We start from the raw sequence: 23,109 nt of genomic DNA, 5'->3' as shown, positions 1-23,109 counted from the left end.
TTTTGCCAGGGCTGAAAAGCATTTTGTTTACGTTGGAAAGACCTTTCATTTTGCAATTTGCAGAAATCGAAGCATTAACGCATACAACCTCGTGAATGTAAGCATAGTTCAACTCCAAGTAGACGAAGGGATGTTTGAATGAGAGGCGCAATGACTGCTAACGAATCCAGCTGGGATCTGTGTACGGTTCGTTCAACGCTCTCGGATTTGAAATACATTTCGAGTTCGAACGACCCACGTGACGCCGTCTAAAGCACAAAAACACTCCCAGACACCTTTCCCAACAGCTTTCCTCGCTTAAACAGTACGTTTTTAAAATGTGCTGTGGATGGAACAGCATTTCAATTCATTTCAATTGGGCAAATGGATTTGATATATACTAAAGTGAGTTACGATGTTAATCGTGGAACAAACTCGTAATTCAAGGTACCACTATGTTCAGTTGCGATTTTGACATGCACCAAGTTCATTCCAAGAACGAGTCGTATTGGGAATTGGGAACGAGGTGGAAGTTGGACAGTATACGTGTCATGAGATCAACCCTTCATGGGACAAAGAACCACTAGTGTTTCCACTGTGAAGCAATAGACCGTTGAAAAAGAGTGATGTCCAATGGCAATTGAAAATAAGAGATTTGATGACATGGTTACATGTATTTATAACGATCATAATAAAGGGCTTCTTTAAAAATGACAAAATGAAAGTCCCATGATGCATTTCAGTAATTGCCTTAGGTGACTGCGAAAATGTTGAATTTCTCGGTATTTGGTCGAGTCGCCTACGAAGGGCTACACAACTCCTAATGTTCTGCGAGTTTGTTGTGTTCATATGAAATAACATACATTGACCAGCCCCAACAATATGACCACCAATGGTGTCCAGTCCAAGAGCTATATCAAATATTTGAATATTTGCATTATTGTGGCTTGCGGCGGCGTCAAACCGTCAATTCATGCGTCTCTGACGCCACCAAACAGAAATTGGCCTCAAGGAAGTACCCATTGCTCATGCTCAAACGTGACCGTCAACTGCGTTTCTGCTGTCGTACCCGAAAACAAACAAACCGCAACAAAGTAAACGTATTAAAATAAATAACCTCAGTGAAGGCCTCGTTGCAAATTCAATTTCTAAAACTGAATTAAACGAGCCTGAAAATAGCTCGAAGCAAACGATACCGTGGATAACGTTTCTTTTTAAACCTGTAATGAATTTAAATCAGTGATTTATTGAAATTGCTAAATTCACTGGAACATGCATTACGATTGGAAAGAATCCCATTTTGACGTGCTGCACCAGGGACGTATGTGAGATTAGATTTGATTCATAATCATTCCAAATAATCTCCAAAGAATCAAACAAAACAATTTAAAAAAAAAAAAGAAAAAAACCTCTGAAGGCTTTAGTCATCCATCTTTGGTTACGTTGGAGTGGCATGTTCAAATCGCGAAATGGGTTTTGCGTGTGTAATGAAATGGGCAAACGCAGATGATTTAATGATAGTTTAAACTGTGGCACCTCGGCGATCAAACCATTCTGAGCATTGAAACAGATCGCAGACCAGCTCATGATGAAGCTAAGGTCATCAAAACTAATCCCCAAAAAATAAAGAGCTTGTTAAGATTCAGCTCTGTCCTTGTAAAAAGACAAAAGAGTACGACTAAGTAGCATTTATATGAATTGTAAAAATTATTATTATTATCGTTAAAATGTTCAATATTGATTTACGTTGCATCCATATGGGACTTTTATAATTGAAGGAAAACAAGTAATCAGATTATTTCTCAGTTGAACTGAAACATCACGAGCTAACCGCAGAAATGACCTTCGGCGTTTTGGATGAACTCGCTCAAATGCCGACATTTGCTTTCCTCAAGCCAAATAATCACATTGTGACATAAACCCGAGCGAGCGAAACCCTTTCACAGCGGCGTGACAAATTCAACAATTTCTCTCCTGTGCTTGTTTCTGCCTTTCCCGCTTCTGCTAATTGCCACAATGTCGCATGATTAGTAGCAACTATTTACAGCCAGCTAATCGTCAACCCATTGAGTTAGACTGTCGATGCCGGGATCAGTTATGTCTCACTCAGAGCGCGTATTTGAAACACGTGCTTACTGTACACACCCGCGCTGAACATGCACACGTAATTGTGCGCATGCATTCATCACCAGTTCTGAATCGAAGCCTTTTTTATCGGACACTTTTTTATCGGTTTTCGCAAAAAAGCAGTCATTGGATTTTCAAGGAGCTGGACCCGATCTCATCGGACTTGAGGGACCAGGTGGACGACATCCTGGACTGGTAGCCCGTCAAGCACATTGTCACTGAGCGGGCTCGGTGAACAAAGCACTAACAATCAAACCTCGTCAATCTACAGTTTGGGACAAACACATACGAATAAGCCTACCTATTTCCTTTTCTCTTCGACTAACTATATTTGAGGTATTCTAGTATGTGAAGGAAGATAACAACACGGAAGATAATGACACGCAAATAATTTTGCAATATTGAAATGTATGCAAAGAAAATCCCAAGATGATCTCAAGCTCCAATGCTGAAGTTTCATCTGGGCCTGACCCAGAAACTGCAACGAGTGTTGCGATGCTTGTATGCGTCAAATCACCTCAGTTCGAATTTTCTGTGCTGATGTAGACTCCCATTCCATTTTGTTTTCTATGATTCATTGAAGAAGTCATTATGAAGTATACTTTCCTTCATTGTAGCACTTAAGAACGTGATTATTTGCTTCGATTTTTGCAGGAGACAAAACCTTGGCGGATGTCTGCACGCTCGGTGCGCTCTTGTAATCAACCTCGGCAGCAACGGCAACAATGCTAAAACCTAAAATATCCTCGTAAATGTGGTCTCAGATCCACCCCCCCCCCCTCCCCCCCCACCCCAAATCACACCCTTTTTCTCAAGACGTCCATCATTTTTCCTTTCTCATTACATAATCAATGGTAAAGGTACGCAAAAATCAACATCGGAGCACGCATCTGACCCTTCGAGGCTCGCAAAAACGAGATTTGTACCAATCAGCCGAGGCGGACGCTTGACTCGGAGCCGTGAACGGAGAGTCAGGACCCCTAATTAAGACTCGTAACCCCGTACTGACAGACAGATTTGTTTTTGTCTTAGCGAGTGTTTGGCTAAGATCTGCTGGGACCCTCCGATCAGCAGATACGCATTAAGAGAACCTTACCGGCGTCCCACGATTGCCGTTCTTAACAAAACAAAACATAATCAAACCCCTGAATGTGAACTTGGAGTGTAATCCAAATAGAAGAAATAATGGGGCTTTTCCCCTCTCACTTCATCCCCCCCCCCCAAAAGACCCAAAAATGCAGCTCATGAAGTTGGAATTATTAGCTTTAATTATGCAAGAATAATGTCGAGGAAAAGAAATACAGTTGTGGAATGGACCAGCCAGTGCCAGATTCCTTGTTGATAACTTTAAAGTACTTAAAACTCAAAAATACTACACTGTGGCTTGAAGGGGGCGGGGGGGGGAGACTTGCTTCATTAACAGTACACGACACATAGGAACAATATACAGTGCTGTGAAAAAGTATTTGACCTCCTCTCGCACTCACATTCTTACTTTTTTTTTGCACTTTCCCCACTTTTATGTTGAAGACCATCAAACAAATGCAAATATCAGACAAAGATAACCCAAGTAAACATAAAATGCCATTTTTTTTAATGGTGCTTTTACTTCGGGGGGGGGGGAAACTAAAGCTACCTGGTCCGGTGTATGTGTGTGTGTGTGTGTGTGTGTGTGTCATGAATTAACTGTGGCTAATCATGTTTTTTGGAAAGCTGAGTTGTTTTTCACTGAGCACACCCGAGCCGGATTACCTCCAGCCCTTGTTCAATCAAGAAATCATTTCAATACAACCTATGTGACACAAAAGATAATCATAATCATCATAATCATCATAAATCGCTGCAACAAAGTCATTGACATCCACTACTGTACGGGCGAGGGGGGTGGGGCGGGGGGCGAGGGGGGTGGGGCGGGGGGCGGGGGGCTTGTTGGGTAAAGAGTAAATCCAGGCCATCAGTGCTTCCTATTAGGCTTCTCTGGTATTTTCCAAACAGCTGCCTTTGATTATTCACAGCAGGGGCTGCCACAATACTGCCGTGAGATAGCATCAGCCGCCTCCAATGGCGCACAGAGACCGTCAACAAGGACAAGATGCACATGCGCAGTCAAACGGGCGCACGCACGCACGCAGACGTAGACGTACACGTACCCGGTCAAGGCAAAGGCCAAGTGGCATGGAGGAGGAGCAGGAGGCCCGCAGTGGTTCGTGGGGGCTTCCTGTCTTTTTTTTTTTCATTCCCTGGAGGCAAAAGATACTTCCCATGACTGGTCACGCTCATTGGGACCATTTCACATAGAACCCCAACCTTATTTGATGTCATCCGTAACCCCAAACCGGCAAGAGTCACTCTGTCTGCCCTGTTAGCGCTCTTCCTACCCACAAACCAGGTGGCGCTATTACAAATGCTCTTATTTGTGCAGATTGTTTTTCTTCCATGAGCGGTTCTTTGTTTTGTTTTTGTTTTAATGCAATATGAACCTTGTAAAATGTTTCACGTTCACTGCAACGTACCTCGTAATACGCTGGCATACATGTCGACGTCATAGTCTTGATCACATTAAATATACAAACAATGGCCTAAATAGACACTTGCCTTTACCCCCTCAGGAAAAACAAGTAGTGATGGCACTAAATGGCTATAATTACCTTTTATTATGATTGACACCTCACTGTGTTACGCTAGATGTCATTAGCACGGGAGACAGCAGAAAAGGTATTTGTAAAGCAAAGGTTTCCGCAAAGGATTTTTGGACAAAAGAGTTTTTTTTTCCCCACAGGTGACAAATGCAACTGAATCGTGTCCAGGCAAGTTTGACTTCGCATTCATGCAATGTTGAGATGAAAAATATATATCAATCACGATGCAAATCTTAACAAATAGGAGTTTTATAGCAGAGCGACGCTTGCTTGATTTCTGATGTGTTCGGGTTCTAAAATGTCCAAGTCTGTTTGCAATTCTGTATAATTGATAATTGAATTTATAATAATCAGGGTGTATCGCGCTTGTCGTCGAAACTCAACTGGGTTGGGCTCGAGCTCACCTGTGACCCTCGTTGAAATTCCAAATGGTAAGACTTTGAAAGCTCCCCGAAATGTCCGCATCGAAGCGCTTCATTCTGCCGGATCATCTCCTTTTTGTGACAGCTCGTCGAATGAAGTTGTTCGGCACTGTCCTCTATATTTAGCGTTATTGTAAAACCCATGTATATAAGCAAATACCCACCCGTACTAAATGCCTTACCTTAAATAATTCGCCTCCTAATTATTAGTACAGCGTGGATTGTCCACCATTCTTCTGTATTGGAGTGGGGGCGTAACGTATGTTTCTGGAGTCAGACACAACGTTAATGATCGCAGCTGCGCTCGTAGCCTTTTCCCACTTCGGATCAAACCGAGATGAAACTTCCTCCCCGCTGCTCGGCTCAGCGGCAGGTACTCGACGGTGTGCGGCGTTCTAAAACGCAACCTCTTTTTACCCCCTGACATTTAGCAGACACACACATTTTGATCCCCCCCGCTGCCGCGCTGCCAAATATTGAAAGGCAACCAGGAAGGTAAAGAGCAAGTATTTGCTCAGCGCTCGGCCGACTACGGAGGAGAGACGCAGAGGGACTCAGATGAAACAGGTATTGGTATCCATAGCGACCAAAGTGGTCACCGCACTTTCTCGCGTACAGTAAAGGGCGCGTTGAACCTCTGTGTGCATGAGCTGTACACCGAAGCGTCTCTTTGTTATCGGTCCTTAATAGTGGCTAATTCCAACTTTGACCCCAATGAGGCACCTTAACCCAAACAGGAAAAATCTGTCTAATTGCAACTCCCCCTCCATGAGCAGATTTCTGCATTGGGGAGGGCGATGGAGTGAGAGGCAATTGACCCCCTGTGAGAGAAATGAATCCTCAGGGGAATCCGGCTCAAATGCATGTTTCAACACAAACAGTAGTCGGGCCAGCTCGCGGGAAAAAGGGCCAGAACTGGACAGTCCCTGCTGAAATCCTCCAAAATTCAATCAGAGAATCGGACATTTTCACTCAGCAGATGCTCTGCTGGAGCTCGTTCCCCAATCATAACAAGCGGACTAAGAAGACACATTCAAATGAAAGCTGGAAATGAAGCTCACTGCTCTGGAAGACAAAGACGGAGATCATTAGTAGTACGGTGGAAATGTTTATTTTCACACTTCAGCCTTCAACAGACCTCGTGATGCGCAACCTGTTCCATGCCGGAGATGCATTCTGTGAAACACGACTGTGCTCTGGAGAAAGCATGCGAAGCACCGACTGGGGAGTATTGAATTACAACTTTACTATACAGAGAAGCCACACACACACACACACACAGAATTAGCCTTTCTTTCTCTCATAAATCGTAAAACTGCTGAATCGGTTAAGTTAACTTGTTGCGCAATTGATGTGTTACAGTGTTAATATTCGAGTGGTTTGAAAAACCAATTAGAATAAAGTCCCGCGTAATGGTTTCAATGTAAGATTTAAGGTGGCAGTAGCTCAGTCAAGTAAGGACTTGGCTTTGCAGGCGCAGGACGGGCGTTGAAGTCCCACTACTCACCAAAATGTATGTAAAAAAAAAATCCAAACAAAAAGACAACCGGTTGTTGGAGAGATGCTCGTTTGCTTCCTGGCTACTGTCAAGGTGCTCTTACGCAAGGCATTGATTGTCCCCAGCACCCCAGCTGAAGTGGTGGATCGCTCTTTGCGAAGCTCTTTGAATCTCCTGTCGCATGCCTGCATGATGTGTGCAACACAAAGTAGGAGTTCGAGTTCCCCCTTTGTGGACACCCGTGAGTATAATGAATTCAACAAAAAAAAAAAAATCAACACGACCCTGAAAATGCTGGCTTTGCTTTGTTCATTTTTGGATTCATTCCTTAATTGATTTATCCTTTTCAGTTGCCAATCAGCAAAATATGGGCAAATCTTTTTGACGCACATTCGAGATAGTTTGGAAACTTTTTCATCTTTATTGACTCTATATCACGTATTTAATCAGTCCAAAGTGGTTTTAAATGGATACATATCAATCAAGTCTTTGGAAGAAATTGCTTTAGTGCAGCAGTTACACGCACACACACACGCACACACACTAAAGGAGACAAAAAGTAGTGACGTGCGCAAGGGAAAAAACAAGAAAATAAATAATATACATCTAAAAGTCAATCAAGTTACACAAGCTTTTTGTTGTACTTAAGACTGATAACCACACATGGCTTGAAAACTTTGCAATAAAACACGCCCCCATGCCCTCAGAGGCCAGCGTGTGTGCGCGCGTGAGCGTGTGCGTGCACGTGTGTCCGAGTCACCACATTTGTAAAAGTCCTTACGTGGAGCGCCAGGAGAGGGCAGTATTTCACAGAACATGTGGCGAGATGAGCAGGAGACGCTGCAATTTTCAATTGAAAATGAAAAAAAAAAACACAAAAAAAAGAGGAGTGGTATTTTGAGAAGGCATTAAGGAAAATATTGTCATTCATTTTTTCATTTTAATTTGTGTCAATGTTTTTCAAATGTTCTTTTAAAACAAATCCGTAAATGTCAGATCATCTGTTTATGTAATTGGTAACATTTTTAAATGTCTTTTATCTAAAATTACAGAACAGACCATAACAGTGAAGTATTCGTATCAAGTCTTTATTCGAATTAATAATAGTGAATATAAGCCGTACAGAAATTGGCTGGATGCATGAATGTGTGATAATCCATATAAGGCACATTATTAATATTATTATTAGTATAAAATTTTTTTTTTAATGTGCATTTAAAGGCAGCAGCTCAGGTGTTAACGAAGAAAACACAAATGCCAAATATTCCATTAGATGACTAAGTGCGTTTGTGTTTTTTTTTTTTTTTGAATTGACTTTCCTCTGGCTTCTGATTGGCTGAAATAGTGTTGTTTTGCAATCATAACGTAGTTGCTTGATACTCTACATACAGGTTCTTTCTATTAAAAGCCATCGGTGTGGACACATCCATACAGACAAATAGACAGACAGATAGATAGATTTCTAGGGGGAATTTATAGTAGTGGTTGAAAAAAAATGGCTCGTTAAAGAAGAAAAATGACTAATTCTGTGAGTGTGCTGACAGTGACAAGAAAAAAATAATAAGAATACATTTACTTAATTCAACCATGTATACCGGTTGCGCAAATGTGTTAAAAGAAAAATGTATCAGTCTATTATTTTTGTGGAGAAGGGAAAATTACTTCAGTTTGTTACATTTTAATCATGTGAAACCGATAATCAAATGAAGTACTTTTTTTTTTTTTTTTTTTTGAAGTGCATCAGGATAATTATTGGACTTCAAGGTAACTGTTGCTTTTCTTTTCCGGGACCAGGTGGACTGTCCATAAGTCAAGTCGAGGGTACAAAAGCAGTACCATTGCGGGTACCATTGCGGGTACCGCCCAAGTCACACAATGTACTCTTTATATTGTTGAAATTGAAAAAATGAAAACAGTGAATTTATGGAATCATTTTTGCAGTACACACAATTCTGGACTCCTTTGCGCATAATGCTGTGTAACGAGTCACCTGACATGACATTGCATGATGTGTGCCACCAAATGGCACACATCCCTCTTTCGGTTTCATCGGGACCGGGACCGGTGTGCGCGTGTTCACGTGTGTTTGTGTGCAAGTATTTGATTTGTTTTCTCCGTGCACGAAGGCTGCAAAGTCAGGCCCGGGCCTTTTGTAATGAGCAGCCTGGGTTGTTTCTGGTTCAGCTGCTGCTCTCCCTTATTTCACGCTGCACTGCCCTCCGACTCCAGTGGCCCAGTAACAAGAGTCCCCCTCTCGCTCTCTATTTTATCCCGTCTTTCTTTTTCTTTCGCTTCCGTCTCCTTTACTCACCGCACTTCATCTCTCCTGTTTTATACGCCCTATCTGATGGCCCTCTGTAGCTCTTATTTCCCCATCTGTGCTGCCTTAAGTTGAAGAAATGAGTGAGGGGGTGGGGCACGGATGCATGAACGGTCACTACACTTCCATACCATTCATTCCATTCAAGGAAGGCAACTGCCCTCCAATGTCACATCCTCTTCTGAAAGCCTCTGCAGAGCAAAGAGGTCTGAGTTGCTTTTACTCAATGTGCCATTTTCATATCATTTGATCAATAACGCTAAAGACAAAATAATAATAATAATAATTTCGCAATTATTTTATTTTTTTTATGCCTCTTTGGTTTTATATGGGTACATTTCTCCCGTGCAGAAACAGCCACGTGTAAACTCCTATTTTCAAAATGTTATTGATGATTTAAATTTTAATGGGCATTCATAGTAAAGGCAATGATTATTGACAGAGCAAATGGTGGTGGCCCACTGAAATACACTTCTTATATGACGATAAAGACAGAAGTGCATCACGGTGAAGACAAAGCGCTTCATAAAAAAAACAGGAGTTGCACAATTTACATTTGTTTGTTTCGATGTGCCCTGCGATTGGCCGGCGACCAGTTCAGGGTGTGCCCCGCCTCTCGCCCGAAGATGGCTGGGATGGGCTCCAGCGGTGAAGAAAATGGATGGATGAATATATGTAATTAGCATCTTCAGAAAACATGATGCAAATCATGAAACTTCATTTGTCATTTTGGCATTAAAAGTTAGAAAAATATTACTTTCAACAATGATGACCTTTTGATGGATAACAACTGCCAAATACTCATATCAGTCAAACTAATTGATTTTCAAAAGGAACCTCAGCATGTCTTCACCATTATTGATTACATTATGTCTAATTCTTACAAAAAAAATTTGTGATACAGTATTAGTTTTGTGTTAATATCGTATTCATTTTTTTTTTTTTTTTACTTCATATTGAACTCCACTTTGCTGTTAGTAGTCAATTCACTATGAGTGCTATCATGTCTTTTCTAGAAGGGACTTTATTCAAGCTTCTGATTGTCTCACACTTATAGCATGTGCTTTTATAACCTTCATTTTTGGCTTTTTATATTTGGGAGATTTCTGTTAAAAGCCATTGGCGTGGAAAGATTTATTTTTGGGCCTAGCAGTGAGTGAGGGGGGGGGGGGGGGGGGAATGGTTGTGGCGACAGCGTCTTAAATGTGCACAACTTTTTGTGTCAGTCAGGCCCGACATTGCAGAGTTATGGGAATGAAAGTGTCCATCCAATGCATTTGCCCAGTCAAGCTGAGAACACACACGCACGCACACACACACACACACACACACACACACACACAGTGCACTGGAAAGCCACTACAAATATGGAGTAGTGTTAGAATAGTGATAAAAGGGAGGTGGAACTACTCCACGAATTATTTCCCGAAAGAATGTCACACAAAGGCTCGAATGAAAGCATACTTCCCCGAGAGGAGTTTCTGAAGATGCTTTCCTTATTGACGTAAAGAGGAATTTAAAGCTTTGCGAGTGGTGTTTTGAAGAAATGAAGCACAGTGTAAAGAAAAATGTCATCAAAAGTAATGTTTCATCAACATTATGCAATTGTAAAATGTCTCATTTGTTTATAGAACCCCTCTCACCTTGCTGACGCTGACAGTGATCGTCAGCGAAGAAATCAATTTACACCACGCTACGGATATGAAAGCAGGTGATAAATATAATCGTCTCTGACGATCACCTTCCAAAGTAGCCGTGTAACTGTTTTCAGCGGCGTGAAATCCTTTATCAAGCCATTGCTGGTTGACACAAACAATTATCCAGAGAGGGAGGTAAATGAATAAAATTAGCACATATCTGCCTGTGGCTGTCACCATGCAACCACTTCCCCAACTCCTATCACGGGCCTGCCTGGCACCACAAGACTGTTTTTAGCCACACGTGTGCTTTAATAACGCTCAGGTTGTGATTGCGCTGAATTTTGCTGCGACGGCTCCCAAACCCAGAATACTGTCGTTGAAGTTGCTCCAGCGGGTGGCTGTGCATGTGTGTTCAAACACGCGGGGGCCTCGGTTCGCATACTCGACATACATTTTTGATTGTAACAGGAAACACTTGGGGCAAATGCTCCCATGTTCCGAGGTGACTTGCGGTTTCCAAACTGGACATTCCTTTGTGATCACCGCCTGAGAGGAGAGCGAGAGAGCAGACTATTAAATAAGGTCCTAATTGTTCAGTTATTTCCTCCCTCTTACCAAAGCCTAACCCTCCTCAAGCCACCCTCCCCATCTTCCTAATGCTTTAGCGGTCCCCTGCATAGTATTTCCTGTTCGGACCGCAAGTAGACACCCCTTATTTACCCTGTGTTCATTTCCCTAAATGACACATGCCCCCCATGCCCACTTCTATAGGGTGGGATGCTGTTTTGTGAACCTCATAAAAGTTTGTTCAGTGTGCTGTACAATTTGTTCCGCTGTGAACCACCAAGCCCGTGAGTGTTGTTCCAACACGCTTCCGCAATTCATTAAATGCGTTGTTTGCCCCACTCTGCACTGCACGAGAAAAAAAGAAGTAACGTTATGACGTTCAAACTGTCATACTAGAAGAATGAAGTTGTCATTTTGACAGATTGAAGATGAAATTGTACGAGCGAAGCAAGGACGAGTGTAAAGTTGAAATATGGCCAGAATAAAGTCGTAATCTTGCGAGAACAGTCGAAAATAAATATAGTTGGACTTTCACGGGAATGAAGTTTAAAATGAGGTTAGTTGAAATGTTTTGAGAATGAAGCCATAATATTATGAGAATAATGTTGAAATGTTATGAGAATAAAGTCATTATTATACCAGAGTAGAGTTAAAATGCTTCTAGAATTAAATGAGGAATTAACAAGTACGAAATTGCAATGTTACGATAATAAAGCCGTCATTTTACAATATCAAAATTGAAATGTTATGAGACCAAATCAGAACTTTACGAGACGAAAGTTGAAACATTATGAGTAAAAAGACATAGTCTTGTAAAAATCAAGTTACAATGTTGTAATTTTACGAGAATAAAGTTTAAATGTCATGTGAATAATGTCGTCATCTTAAGAGAATAAGATTGAGGTGGTCCAAGAATATAGTTGGAGTATCGCTAAAAAAAAATGACAGTCGGAGACTCTTCGCTGCACACGAAGCGACTAAGTAACGCACGTCGTGGTCTGCGTTGTTGTTGAATAATATGTAGTTTTAGTTTTATCCCGTGTCAAAGTCAATGTTTTGTCCTGCTCATTAGCTTTTTTGTTTCCACCTGTTCTCATCAGGCCTCTACATTGTCACAACCAATCAGCTCCCTCCAGCCGCTCGTGTCTTGTCCAGGTGTTCCTCGTTGTCTCGTCAATTTGTCGCATTTACTTCCCTGGTTTCTTTCAGTCCTTGTTGCTGCATTGTCGTCCGTCTTCGTAGCCCATGTTTCCATAGCTCGTTGCGATTGTGTTTCTTGATTTCGGGTTTTGAAGATCCATTTTCAATATACTGTGCTTTATTATTATTATTATTATTTTTTTTTTTTTTATAGAACCACAAAACCATGGTACGATTGTCGAGGAATAAGCGGATGAGGATGAGAGTGGATAATTGTTTCAGGCTGTGGGCAATGGCCACATATATATGACATATATATATAATATATAATATATAATTACATATATATGCTATCCCAGTTGACTGGGTACACGCTGAGCTGCTCGCCTGCCAATCAAAGGGCACAAACACAAAAGCAAACATTTACACCTACGGACAATTTAGAGTCTTCCACCCAGGAAGTCTGGAGCCCGGATTTGAACCCTCGACCTCAGAACTGTGAGGTAGATGTGCCCACTATATGTACAGTAAATAGCTCGAAGCTCAGTTTTGACTCCAGTCAGATTCATTGAAAAATGAAAAAATCTTTATTATCGTGGTTGAAGTACAATACATGTCCACACATGCACAAATAAGCGAGAATGATTTTTGCAGACCGCAGTTTAAAGACAACTTACGTTGTTTTGGAAATAGGACTGTCCTTATAATTATGTACTGCATTAATATCAATATTCGCACTGCGGGTCTCAAAATCCACTTGTCCCCTTTTTGAAGGGAGCGCTCGTGGTTTATCTTCTTAACTGCTCTCGAAATCTCATTTCTCTCTGGGAAAACATTTAAATGTCTAATGACTGATAAGTGCAACTTGGACTGTGTGTGTGGTTCCTCCTTCAGCTGCTGCGAGATAAGAAACTTAGCTGATTCCCCCCCAATCCTCTTCCCGGTGGAGGGCAGCAATAATTCCCCAATGCTTAATTTGCTGTTTATTTGGCACCATTATGTGTAATAGGCCTAATCGAGTATGTCAGGAGTAATATTGAGAGCTTTGGCATGTTTTGTTCCCTTTGTGGACTTTGCAGAGTGACATCCATCACTCGTAGACTAATGGATTAAATAGAAGGTTTCGTGTTGCAAAATGAGAGTATTGATGCCATCCTGCATGCCCTGTAGGCAAAAATGGGGGAATTGCAGAATAGCGAGAGGGACAAAACATACGGCAAAGGGAATATCATGGGAAAATACTTTTGCTATATCGCAAAGCCAGGAAAAATGACTTTATTGAATTTGACTGTTGTCCATTCTGGTCCTGCATTCTCTCTTTCAGTGTTTCCTTTTGCCCCTTTCTTACCCTTTTCTTTACTCTTCCCCTCCAAGACATTGATCTTTGGACACACGTAGACCTAAACGTCCGAGGGGTGGTCAACAATTGGCCTGAGGTGTCAAACAAAAACAACAACTTTGAAGTTGGAACTCAAACTTCATGTTTGCCCACAACTAATTCCCTAGAAGTCTTGGTTGACATTGTTTGCAGTTTTTCATTGAATTTGTTTCAAGTCCAGGCGCTCGTCACAATGAAGCTCTCTGTTGTCATCTCCAAAGGCGATGCCCCTCTCTTTTTCAATTTACGCTGGCCCCTTTTTTGAGCATTGGAATTATTCCTATTTTGCAAACTTTAATATCCCTACTCCATCACAGGCACGCTCACATTGCGGTACAATGTAATTCAGTACATCATACACACTCGCTCTCTCGAGTCCCTAAACCACGACACGCCGGCATCCAGGACCGTGCTATAATTACCAGACGCGTGAACACATAGCGACCAACCGGTCTCAGGGGGCGCGCGAGCGGAGCGACGGAGGTAATGATCTCTGGAACAAAAGAGTCCGACCTGAGAGAACAGGTTCAAGAGTCAGCCACAGGGCCTTGCAAGCACCACAGGAGAACTTGCCTCGAGCGCAGGACTCTCACTTTGACTCGCGTGTGCATAGCTGGTTTGTGTGTAAGAGCAAGCGGCAGACGCGCTTTTCAACACGGTCTGAGACATTTGCGTGAGGCAAATTTCCTCTAGAAATGGTCCTTCTTTGTCACTCGAGCTGTTTTTACCGCTAATGCCACTAGAGAGCCTCATTATTTTGTTGCAATTATACCAGAGGGTTCTGTGAGTTGAAGTTCCAGCATTAGGCAGCCATCTTGTATGCGCACAATAGCAGACAGCCAAATAAATGGTGTTATTTCCGACATATGAATAAATATGTATGAATTTGCCAACGTGTCCGAACTACTGCATGTCTTTACCGTTATTATGATTGTACAAAGAATGTAATGGGTGAGTAGTTAGGATCTTTGATCAGGCTTGGGGAGTAACGGAATACATGTAACGGGATTACGTAAGAAGAATACAGAAAAGTGTATTTCATTACAGGTACAGAAAAAAAATAGGTAATCGTATTACAGGTGCAGTTATTAAAAATTGGTCTAATTTTGCAAGATTACAATTTTAATGCGGAGAGAGGCCGGTTGTTGATTTGAGGCCCAATCTTTTCCAGAGTTAGCGACGCATCATTGTATCATAAGGTGTGTGTGTGTGTGTGTGTGTGTGTGTGCGTGTGTGTGTGTGTGCCTATGTGTGCATCAGTGAGGGGAGGAGTTAAGATACTGCTAACTGAAAAGGCTGTCTTCATAAGTTTAATTAGTCCTCTTTTTTGTCATTTCACTTGGTATATCACACACTGAGTCATGTGGACAGGTTTGAAAAACTTGGTTATGAAGCTAGCAGCACGGTGACTATGAGGTTAGCACATCTATCTTACAGTTCTGAGGTTTTGGATTTGAGTGCTCTGTGTTCCTCCCCACTCCCGCATTACAAAAACATGCATATCAAACATTTACAGAACAAGACAGAAAATATATTTGATTTACTGATATTGATTTTTTTTTTTAAATCTTATTTGGTGTTGGAGTCATCCAAAAGTGATGGAAAGTCATTTAGTTACATTACTTTAAAATTGTGGCACCGTAATTTCTCGTGTATTGATTTTTGAAATTGTTTTTTCCCCCCGAAAATTGTCAAAAGTCAATAGTGCGCATTATACATACGTATGGGGCAAATGGAAAGAAACATTCACATTATATAAATGTATGCCGCCATATAGTGGTTATGAAAAAGCTGTACACTTTCATTCCAAAATGCCACCGCCACCTAGAGGTTATGAGAAAGGTGTACACGTTCAATCTAATATGCCACCGCCACCGAGTGGTTATAAAAAAGGTGGAGCCTACACTTTCATTCCAATATGACAGGGGTACGTATGACTGCATATGTACAGTTGTGCTCATAGGTTTACATAACCTGGCAGAATTTGTGAAATCTTGTTCTATTTAAATATGACTGATGACTGAACAACAACCACCATTAATTTCTTTATGGTTAGGCTTTGTTTACTGCTTATGATTTTCTGAAATGCTTGAACGTTTAATTTGAATCCCATTAAAATAAAATTAAATGTGTTTCACCTAGACCTTCATGTTTTCTTTAAAGAATTTTACCCATCTTAAAAATTCTGCCTCGGTAATCAAACATATGAGCACAACTGTGTGTTTTCAAATTTACTCAATAAAAGTAGGGCTGTGAATTTCAAAATAAAAGCAAGTAAATTAAAAAAGTATTGCGCGTATAAATAAAGTGGTTAACTTCAGAATAATTATTTGAAAAAAACCTAACAAAATACAGACAATACTTCATGTTTTGATCATATGGGTAGAAGCAAAATCATGCATTGTAAAAATGAATTTTGCAAAGGTAGAAGTGTTTTACAGAATTTTGAGGTCAACTTTGGGGTTGCGTATTATACATGAGTGCGCATTACACACAAGAAATGACGGTACTTGGATTACATTACTTGACTACATTTTTTAACAGGTAACTAGTAACTGTATCGGAATACATTTTTAAGGTAACCCTCCCAACTTTCTCCTTTATTTATTTTTATCCACAGTTTGAAAGGCAACATAAATGGATTTTTATGAAGCTGTATACCTTTACCATTATGCACATTTGTCTTTACATTTGTTATGCAAGAAGTGTATTGCAGTGGACCGCCACTGTTTGCTTTGTCAATACGTTTTTCCTTTACTATGAATGGCCAAAATTTGAAATCATCAATAACTTTTTGAAAATAGGACATTAAGTGTGGCTGTTTCAGCATGGGAGACATTTATCCATATACTGTATAGACAGACACTCACACACACACACACACACACACACACACACACACGCACACACACTCACATCGTCACTGAGTGGGAACCAATCAAAGCGAACCACTTCACCATCCGTGACTCTCTCTAATAACATCTACGATGATTAACAAAGATAATGATGCTTTTGTTTTAATTTACTTGAAGTCATTTAATAACTTGAACTACTTCTGTAACTAAATAAGACAACCCAAACATTAGAAACACACCTCAATGTGATACAGTACAGTTTGACATCACTGCAACCACAGTAATAAATTAAATTAAATTAAAATGCAATTTACAATAAGGGTATTATAAATTGCTCTGTGTAAATCAGTAAAACAACTGTTATAATAGTGAGTGTTGACTCTCTATTTGACCTGTATAACCTATTCACCTGCTTGATAGTTATCTATTCTGAGCCAAAACCATTTATATTTTAGCAAAAGGGAGCCTTTTCGTGACCGTTATAAATGACCGTTTATAACTAGCAATGAGGCCGAAGTAGTGGAGGTAAATTTGGCCAGCAGTTCTGGAGGCAGTTTATTAAGCCTTAACAAATCATGAGCTGACTTGTTAAAAAAAACAATGTGCAAGCAATATATACGTATATCTTCAATAACCCTACCCTTATTGTAAGGTTAAACTTTAAAATAAGTATAAGCTCTAAATGTCAACCAAAACTGAGTATTATTACATATGTAAAGTGGAATTTCATTACAGTTGGTGCCAAACTAGTGTATGAGTGTGTGCGTGTATGTATATATGCGTCTCTGGTTGCTTGTGTGCGTTCAAAGGCAGACGTTTCCTCAGGGGAGGAAAACCCTAGAAATTGGTTATTGTATCACAGAGGCTATTTACCTATTTTGGGGATTAACATATTTAATTCCCCTGTTTAATCCCGTTGGAGTTAATGCCCTCGAATTTCCAATTATCTGACTAAGTGTAACGTAGAGGGAATCAGGACTGCTTCTTTTTTCGCCTGTAACTGGGTTTAGCATGCAGGTCACCGAGCTGCAGCTAAAATGTGTGCAGTCTTCAAAGACGGCTTGTTTACGCAATGCTTTAATTGACTTACCGGGCCGGATTAGGCAGCACTCTGACATTTTTCAAATGTTTTACTTTTTTATTATTTTAACCAGCCACAGGGAGCTGTAAATCATATAATGATGAGTAGTATTTATTTTTTATGTTAAAAATAATAATAATAATAATAATAATAATAAATAAATAAATATAACAGATGAATACCTGTATATTGTCGGACCTCCAAAGTTAAAACGGAATCTGTTTGACGCTGGGTGATTTCCAAAACATTGTTTTCTCTATTACATAAAATAGTAGCCTAAAGTGAATGAATTTGTTCCTGGCTCAAATTTCGTCAACAGTTGCGAAATGTGTTTGGAGAAGCTGCAATAGGCTACAGCGCAGTGACAAAGTGGGTGTCCAGGATCAAAGGCGAAGAACAGGAGCCGGCTTTGAGGGACCTCTGTGACAAGCCAAGGACCGGCAGAACCATCTTCAGTGGTTCTTCATCTTGGGAATAGTGCTAGGGTTGAGGCACTGATCAGAGAAGGTCATCGAGTCACCATGGATGACATCATCATGATGTCATCATTGATGACAACACATTTTCTCAGCCAAAGCAAGAAATTCAATCACAGCTCTCTGTTTCTGATAGCTATCCAACAATGAACTCATTTCTAAAATGGCTGACAGGAAGACGATAAGCTTAAGCATAAAAAAAAAAACGACAAACGGTATATATTGCGTATCGCAGGAAAACGGACACCAGGAAGCCAAAGACATGGCTGCAGACCTAGAATTAGCAACCACGATCGTCTCTCATGCACAAAATAACTAAATGCTCATTTTCAAAAATGAATACATCCAAATGAAGACTATTGACATGTTTGTGTCCACGACTTAAAAGGGTATAGGTGACATGTTATCCATACTAACCTAACCCAAAACAGTGCTTTAATTGTATTGTCTTTGCAAACACACATGCACTCTGAGAACCTGTTTCACAACTGCACAGAAGTAAGATATGAAGGCATGTGGGACTATAGACTTTGTTTCAAAATGATGTTACAATCTTTTGCATGTTCTCTTCCCTTTGATGCAAAGTCATAATCCTTTCTGTTTCATACGTGATTTGATGCAATCATTATTGGAAAGCTTGTAATATTAGGGGGAAATAGGCCTCAATGTGATGTCAGTATAGATCTAAAGCTGACGGATGCCATCCTCAAACTTTACATCTTTAATTCAAAAATCAATGAACAGACATTTACTGGCTCTTCTTCTCAGCCAACATGAAAAGGCCATTTAGTTCCGTAACCATGGCCCATAAGCTCTCTTTTGTACATGAAGACACTCCACTGTTCCGAGAGTCCAGCACCAGAACCGTGATTCCGCAAACAAACCATTTAATGAATGCATCAGATTCATAGATGAAACATCATGACATACCATCGCAAGGCATGCTGCCGCCGTCCTCGATGTGCACGAACTGTGTGTTTTATCCCATGAAGTCACATTTGTTTGACGAAACATCACATTTGGCAAATGACTTCAAACGTATCCGATAAGTCTTCGACTTGAACATATACTTGCACCCATCTTTTTGACCCCTCACCTTTATGCAATAAAATATATCAACATTTTGTCTGCACACTGTAGTGCCTGAAAAAGCAGAATCGTACTGTACAATTACTCCAACAGGAAAGAGGGTTAAAAAAAAAAAAGTGTCTTCAGTGCCATTATTTGGGTTAAGGTGGTGTAGCCCGCCTCTCACCCGAAGATAGCTGGGATAGGCTCCAGCACTCCCGTGACCCTTGTGAGGAGAATGGATGGATAATAAACATAAAAACTAAAATTATACCTGTCTGCAGGCATGTGCACACATAAGCACGAGGTGAGGGTCAAGTAATTGCTCTTTTGTTCTGAATGGAAAATGTGCCCCCTTTTGCTGCAGCCAAATTTGTTTTTCTTCATTCATCAATATTAAAACAACAACAACAACAATACTCCCTCTGTCATGAATTGTATTATTTTTTACGGGAGAAACAGGGGTTTGTGGACTAATTATTTCAACTGTAGCCTTCTTTCACCTCCTTTGTTAATTGTTGTATTATCCACTGTGTCGATTGCATAAACAGTAATAAATAAACACTACTGTTTTTTCTTATTTGCATGAATATTTTTGGCGGTGTGCCCTTTGTTTTTGGCTTGAGCATCTGCCTCAAAAAATATTTGCGCATCTGTCTGCCTCTGATTGTGTCAACCTGACTGAATAATATGACAAGGTTTTTGCTAAACTCTTGTATGGGATTCAAATCGATTGTGTACTCTCTGTAAGAAAATCAATGGAAATGGCACACAATCCTGTCGGTCTGTGGAGTGACAAAACCAATCCAACATCTCTCCTCTGCGTCATCACTTCGTCAAGCCATTCCAGGAAAAGAAAATCCCCCTTGCACTCTTTTATTCAACAACTTTTCCTGCTTGTCTCACTCCTTCTTCTCTGCCTCTCTCCCCCTCCGAATTCCCTATTCTGTGTGACAATCTGGTCATTATACCATCTTCACCCCCCCCCCACCACACACACACACACACACACACACACACTTCAGCACTGCCCCGTCCTCCCCAGATCACCCCCTCCCTTTTTGCCGAGCTACTATGAGCTATATTACTTTGACCCCAGCCCATCAATCTGCTTCAATTGGATAATGATCTGTAATCACGTTCTTTGAGGGGAGTCTATAAAACGAGCCGGGGCCTCAGCACCCCTCCTGAGACGGCGCCTTCTGTTTCTTACATCCCCCCCCCCCCCCGCTCCCCTGTCAAACATTTGATCCAGGCACTTCTCTTTTCAGCTTTCAGGCCCCCACTAAATACCCTCGCACATGGGCAGCCGCTGCAGCCGGTGGTGGGCCTTGTAAAAGGGGTGAGTGCCACGGCTGCAATGTTGATTTTTCATGGCCCCCGCTTTCCAATGAGAAGGGGGCTAAGAGGGACAAGGCGGAGCCCAGCGGGAGGGAGCAGAGAAAAGGGGAAGGGGTGTTTAAAGCCAGGCCCTTGCCCCGACACCGTGGATTGCCCCCACCTCATTCTCCCACTAGGCATCACATTAAAGCTGACCCTCCATTAGGTCGTTTTGTACGATAGGCTTGTAATCGATAAAGCAGAGGAGCAGGGAGGGCTGAGGCCTACCAGAGAGAGTGGGCGTCATACAGGGAGAGCGGGCGGATAAATAGAGATTAGGATAAGGTTGATGGACAGGAAGAAAGAGGCAATGAATGAAGAATGAAATGAGTGAGATGAAATTAAGCTGTGAGCTTCCCACCCTGCATGAGGTCATTTCTCCAACTAAATTGGGTTTCAATAATTCCAACGTGACGGGACGGGAACAAAAAGCTTGAATCCAAAATCTTAGATAGAGATAGAAATCTTAAAGGAACAATACCATCTTAATAATGAGTAACGAATAATTAATAGTACCAAATTTCCCTTTTTGGAATTTTTGCCCCGGCAGTTTGTTTGGAGAGGGAAATGACTTCTTGTGTGTTACTGTATGAGAGCTTAAGTGGTTCTATCACATGTGGGGATAAGATCTGAAGTGTGTGTGTGTGTGTGTGTGTGTGTGTTGCACACACGGGGCTGTTTTCACAGCATATTGCACATTTCCAAGTCAAAACTGACCTAAGTGCGCCACCTCAGCCAACAGTTATCAATTGTTCTGTGGGGCTTCCATTGTGGCCCGCGATAGGCAGGCTGCGTCCGCCTTCGTTGAAAACACACATGCGCGGTTTTTTTGGGGTTCAGGAGGCGAGTGGAGCAGCTTGACCGCAATTTAAAACGCCATCACTTCAGCGGGGGCTTTTGTGTAATCCCTTCTGCACTCTTGAATATACATAAAAAGGCTGCATAGTTTTAAAGGCCATACAATAAATTGATGAATAGAGCATTTTCTTCCTTGCTCTCTCCCTCTATAAAGTGAGGGGCCTGTCTTGTATATCATTATTCCTTCCAACCATTCTTTTGCATGTTTAGTGCTCCTACATGTGGAGCATATGCCTTTTGAAAGAACGGCACCATGCAAGGCAGGCACAGATGGAGTCACCCTCCCAGTCGATGGGCGGACAATGGGGAATGGAAATCAAAGTTAAAGGGGTGCATCCAACCCCATTTAGGCGACACAAAGGGTGCTTGTAGGAGGCAGGGCAGTGCGGGTCGGAGGGAGGAGAGGGGAGGGAGTAACAGGGTGCAGGAACATGTCGCAGACCACTAGGCTCCATCCTCAGCTGGCCTCTCCATCACCGACCGAGACATGCTGACGACATATAAGACGCCCCGGTCTTGTTTTTGACAAATGTCTCGGGGCACACCTCTGAATCGTCAATTCATAAATTAGGGGTTAGGCTAGAACCCCTAAATTGTAATTCTTCCTCTTTCTTATGAAGATATTTTGTCCAATTCCATGCCTTCAGCTATGTGGGAACAGTTTAGCGATGGACTTATTTTCTGTTTCATCATGCGCAAAGCGAGGTCCATCAAGACACGCTTGGATGAGTTGAGCGTGGAACAACTTAAGAGCCTCCGACTTCTGCAAACTTGTGCAGATTTTGTAAGTCGGGTCTTCTCACATGACACGATCGAATGGAATACAAATCCCACATATGCACCCCCAAACTCTGGTAGAAAGTCTTCCCAGAAGACGGCAGCAAAGCGGGGATCATCACAGTATTCCCTTCCGACGAGTGACCCAATACTTCTGTCCTTGCTCTCTGTGCTGCTTGTTCAAATACACTTGAGTGATAATTAAAATCTTGATTTTACCAGGGCTCACAAGCATATATATATATATATATATATATATATATATATTTCCACTATAATGCTGTGTGGTGCTTTACAGTGTTCGATGAAAGTCTAACAAAAATGGTACCTCAATTATCCCTCAGGCATAAAATATGCTGACCTGGCGTTCAGAAAACGATGGATGGACACAACCTTGGGTGCTTATAAACTTTAACATTTGGAGCAAATTTATGCTGGTGGATTTACAAGACATTAACAGTGAAGATCAGTACGGTTAGCACATCTGCCTCACAGTTGTGAGGACCGGAGTTCAATCCCCGGCCCCGCCTGTGTGGAGTTTGCATGTTCTCCCCGTGCCTGCGTGGGTTTTCTCCGGGCACTCCGGTTTCCTCCCACATCCCAAAAACATGCGCGCTAGGTTAATTGAAGACTCATAATTATCATTTTCCAATCCACCACGATTACCATAGCGATGTTTGACCCAAGTTCAGCAATCAAACGACACAAGAAATTCACATGCACGCACAAAGTTTTCGATTGGGCTTCACGGGCCAATCAAAGTGATTTGTAACAGTCGCGTGTGACACGTGTTTCCATTACACGACTACGAAGAAACAACAGCTTGAACATGCAGTGTCGTTTTGTCACTGCCCAAACTTGGATATTTCAGCTCACTTTAACTTAACAAAACACCTTGCGGTAA

At 41.5% G+C, this 23,109-nt stretch overlaps 1 long non-coding RNA gene across 1 annotated transcript in view; it reads left to right on the top strand.

The window, feature by feature from the left end:
- Positions 1-23,109, top strand: part of LOC133470253 (uncharacterized) — a 90,405-nt gene that overhangs the window by 65,158 nt on the left and 2,138 nt on the right. The gene's annotated exons all lie outside the window — the stretch shown is intronic.

This window comes from Phyllopteryx taeniolatus, chromosome 20 (assembly GCF_024500385.1).
Source record: "Phyllopteryx taeniolatus isolate TA_2022b chromosome 20, UOR_Ptae_1.2, whole genome shotgun sequence".
In the NCBI taxonomy this organism is placed as follows: Eukaryota; Metazoa; Chordata; class Actinopteri; order Syngnathiformes; family Syngnathidae; genus Phyllopteryx; species Phyllopteryx taeniolatus.
The sequence above is the reverse complement of the archived record's forward strand: the minus strand, read 5'-3'. Positions and strand labels throughout refer to the sequence as shown.